The sequence below is a fragment of the Penaeus japonicus genome, unplaced genomic scaffold, assembly GCF_977035675.1.
Source record: "Penaeus japonicus unplaced genomic scaffold, GWHDUDI00000001_assembly GWHDUDI00000040, whole genome shotgun sequence".
Lineage (NCBI taxonomy): Eukaryota > Metazoa > Arthropoda > Malacostraca > Decapoda > Penaeidae > Penaeus > Penaeus japonicus.
The window spans coordinates 8,581,157-8,586,156 of record NW_028234442.1 but is presented as its reverse complement, the minus strand read 5'-3'; positions in this window follow the sequence as shown (position 1 = coordinate 8,586,156).

Genomic DNA, 5,000 nt, shown 5'->3' with positions numbered 1-5,000 from the left:
AAAAAAAAAAAAAAAAAAATATATATATATATATATATATATATATATATATATATATATATATATATAACATTAATAATAATAATAATAATAATAATAACGAATTAAAAAAAGGCATCAGAGTAAGAATTGAAACATACGAAATTACTTTCTTTAAAGTCCTTGCACGGTAAACTAGACAATACAATTCTTGAAAATAGTAAATTAATACGATAAGAATGTAAAACACATCAGCACGCGTGGGGGTGGGGGGGGGGGATTACAAGAAAATAGAGAAGTGTGGAGAAATGTCGAGCGGAAACACTTCTAAGAGAAGTTAAATAAGTGGCGGTGGGCGTAGAGGGTCTTCTGTTTATCATTCATGTTCTTAGTTGCACGTTGTCTCTTTGGGTCCAACTCTTGGTGCTGGATTTGCCTGGTTGTTCATGTGGCCATTCTCTTGACGTTGTAGGTTGCCGAGTTCCATACCGACGCTCTGGGCCGTGACAGGTAGCTTTCTCTCTCTCTCTCTCTCTTTCATTCCTCTCGCTCTCGCTCTCTCTCTCTCTCGCTCTCTCTCTCTCTCTCCCTTTCTCTCTCTCTCTCTCTCTCCCTCTCTCTCTCTCGCTCTCGCTCTCGCTCTCGCTCTCTCTCTCCCTCTCTCTCTCTCTCTCTCTCTCTCTCTCTCTCTCTCTCTCTCTCTCTCTCTCTCTCTCTCTCTCTCTCTCTCTCTCTCTCTCTCTCTCTCTCTCTCTCCCCTTTCTCTCTCTCTCTCTCTCTCTCTCTCTCTCTCTCTCTCTCTCTCTCTCTCTCTCTCTCTCTCTCTCTCTCTCTCTCTCCTCTCCCTCTTTCTTCTTCTTCCTGTCCCTCTCCCCTGCCACCCTCCCCTCTCCCTCTTCTTCTCTTACTCTCCCCCCCCCCTTTTCTTTCTTTCCTCTCTTTCTCTCTCTCTCCAGTGAATTCTTTTAATAGAATGTTCATGCGTTGGTTATGTGACGAGGTCGAGAATAGGGTTTGCCTAAGACTTCCAAGAGAAATTCGTAATCTTGCAGGAAATCCTTGTTGGCTGAGAACGTGCCTGAAATACTCGCATGTTTTTTTTTCCTCTCTTTCGCATTAATGAATGCATATATATATATATATATATATAATATATATATATATATATATATATTGATATGTATATATATATATATACATATATATATATACATATATATATATATATATACATATATATATATATATATATATATATATGTTTTATATATATATATATGTTTTATATATATAAATATATATTTATAAATATGTATATATATATATATATATATATATATATATATATATATATATATATATATATATATATATATATACATATATATGTATAAATGTATATATAAATATATAGGAATATACATAAATATGTATATATATATGTATATATATATAAATATATATATATGTATATATATACATATATATATATAGATACATTATATATATAAATACATATATATATATATATATATATATATATATATATATATATATATATATATATATGTTGCCCCATGAGCCTTTGCGGCTGTTCAATTAATGTAAGGACGACTGATACCGCTGTGTAGCACTCACTCCAGTTTATTGAAAGTGGTCAAACCTGAAATACGTTACATGGTTACAATCAACATTGGTATAATTTGTCACAATAATCCTTTAACATTTACAATTGTGTAATACGTGTTATTATACTTAACAGGGTTATCAAATTAATATAGATCACTTAAACTAGATCTCTGTTATCACTAAATACATACACATTGCGGAACAGACGCCGTCCTTTGTGGCTATTCTTATCTTACAGGTCGTCCACGTCCTCTCACGATGGTGTGGCGTTTTATACTGTTTCAATGCGAATTTCTTCACTCTGCGTATGTGGTCCTTCACGGCCTATCATGGGTTTGTCAGCACGGGAACAAGAGAGTACTGTCCGCGATAGATAAACATATCTTATGTGATGAATGTAGGCCATGTGGTGCGGTTTGCTGCGTGGGGTCACTCGATGGCACCAGCTTTCAATGCGCGTCAACACTTCGGCTGGAAAGGGTTCGAGTACAGCGAAGCAGTATTCATCTGAAGTAACCCATATGGAGAGCATTAAATATGTTTGTCCGTCGAGGCCCCTGTGAGCGGCTATTGGTTCCGTATGGAGTGGTGTCTGTGAGTTTTTTGTTCTCTTCTTCTCTTTTATCTCTTTTCTCTTTCTTCTATCTTTAGTTAACGTTCCTTTTCCTATCTATCTCTATTTACGTCCTTTAACGCCGTCATCGGCGTTAACACTCCCCGGCTTTGGGCGAACTGAGCCCAACACAGGCGAGACTGGGCTAACAACACAGCACGGTGCCAATGATACTGACAAATGGAACCTGATGAAAGATAACATAAGAGAGCAGTGAACTCAATGAATCAACTGAAGCCGTATACATGAGATAAGTAGAACGAAAGAAGTCATATGACAAATGAGGAAGAATAGTATCCCTTATGCATGCAAAACTAATCTCCTTCTAAGCGACACATATTCACAATAGGGTGCGTCTTAAACCTTGAGGTAGTGCGGACCTGGGCCTGTCTAATGAGCCCATCTGAGCCCGGGATAACTGCCACAACTCGCCCTAGTTTCCACAGGTTCCTTGGTCCCAATGGTTCAATTAATAGGACCAGTTAACCAATCACCACATTTCTAGACGATTTAATATTATCTCTGCGCATCCTGAGTGAGTGTAAGTACTTCCCACTCCATCATCTCCAAAATCGGTCAGCTGGGGATTGTGGGTGAATCCACCTTCAACGGAAAGCCTCATCATTTGGCATGCCACCCAGGGTTAAAAAACAATCCCCAGAATGCAAATGTAAGATATGGCTTGGTGTTAATGCTTCAAGATCGTTAACTCCCCTGACACAACAGTGAGTGGTCTGTTGTTTTAGGGTAGCTTCCACTTCACAGAACATAGTTTGTAGTCTGTCATCATCGACCCTCGGTAGACCAATAATCGACGAAAGCACCTTCCGTACTGATCGTATCTGCCTCTCCTATACTCCACCTATGTGTGATGCCATTGGTGGGTAGAAGATCCACTCAACACCCTTTTTCTTGAGTGCCTTGTCAACCCTCACATTTTCATTCCAGTTCTGTAGAGCAATCTGTAGATCCCGTTGAGCTTGGATGAAAGTGGTTCCCTTGCCTGAAAACATCTTCTCTGGTGTACCCCTCCTCACTGTGAATCTAACGAATGCAGTAAGAAATGCATCTGCATCCAATGCTTGGAGGGTTTCGATGTGGACTGCTCTTGAGCTAAGGCAAGTGAAGATGCAACCATATCTCTTCATCGTACTACACATGTATGACAGAGGGAAAGGTCCAAAACAGTCTACTCCAGAATGAATGAATGGTGGTCCTTCTGGTATGACTCTCTCAATTGGTAAATCTCCCTGACATTGAGTGGCAGGATTGCTGTATACTCTGCGGCAAATAAACATTCCTGAGTGGGCAGCTAAGAACATATAGGCATCCTTTTCAATTAACTTCGTTACATGGTGGTCCTTGGGCAGGATTACTGGTCCACACCGTTCTCTTGATTCACCAAGATGAATTCTCCTGCCCCCATCCTCATTAACGATAGCTTGTCAAGCTCAGGTTCAAGCCGGTAGAGATTGTCACCCTTTTCCAAATTCCCTCTTCTGTGTAGTGGACATCGTTCCTCCCTGAAGCTGCTATCTTGTATGTATGCTAGTAAGGAGTCTCTTGTATCATGAATCTCTGTAACTCGGGATCACGAACGGAGGCTTCAGCTATCACCAACTTGAGTGGTCAGTCCTTCTCATGCCTCAGGAATGCAGGACCAAATTCCATCGTTCACCCTTTATTAACTCATGTTTTGAAAGGCCTCTAGTAGCACCATCAGCTGGATTGTCTTCTGATCATACATGGCGCCACTGGTTTGAAGAGGAGGCCCTATGGATTGTCTCAAGTCAGTTTGTTACAAATGTATGAAAGCATTGCCTGGTACTTGAGATATATTGTAGAACAATCATGCTGTCAGACCAAAACACAGAATCTTCCAGAATGAGTGTCATCCCCTGATGTATCTTCGTGTCAACTCGTGCAGCCAGTGTGGCCGCACAGTTCGAGACGTGGAATGGAGGTTGTCTTGATGGGTGCATTTCTTGCACAGGCACCAAAGAGGCTTATATGAACATATCCATTATAGTGTCCTAGCCTAACGTATGTTTTAACGGCATAGGCCGTTTGTGAGGCATCACAGAAATGATGTAGCAGGGCATGTACTAACATGCTGCTGGCCTGAGCTGCTGCTATGTGATGTGGTATTTAAAGCCTTCCAGTTTTGCAAGGTCATTCATCCATCTTTCCTCTAATGGTGATAGGGGCTAGTAAGCCTAAGGGGTCAAAGATGGAACTCATGATGCTCAAGTATGCCCTTGCGCGTGGTTGGCTTCATGGGTGTTGACACTCTGACCTTTAGCACGTCATCATTGAGATCCCATAAGACTTCTAGAGCCCTGTCTATTGGCAAGTTATCAACCGTCAGGTTTATGTCCATTATTCGGGGCTTCTTTCATTTGTAGGAATAACTCTCATGACTTTCATATTTAAGTTCACTCCATAGAAACTATCTGCACAATCAACACCATTCTAAGTTTGTCTGGCTTGCTTGGGTTGAAGACTGGTTTTGTTTTGTTTAGTGGTCCAACGATTTTGTGTACTCGCTCAGCAACAAAGTTTGTCTGGCTTGCTTGGGTTGAAGACTGGTTTGGTTTGTTTAGTGGTCCAACGATTTTGTGTACTCGCTCAGCAAACCTTTTTTTTTTTTTTTATGACATTCTCTATCTCTTTGACATATCTTCGATGCAAGTCAACATGCCTTTTAAGTCTGCTCTTTAATGAGTCTAATCGTCGACGGGCCATACTCCAGTTATCTGGTAGCTCTGGATCAATGCAT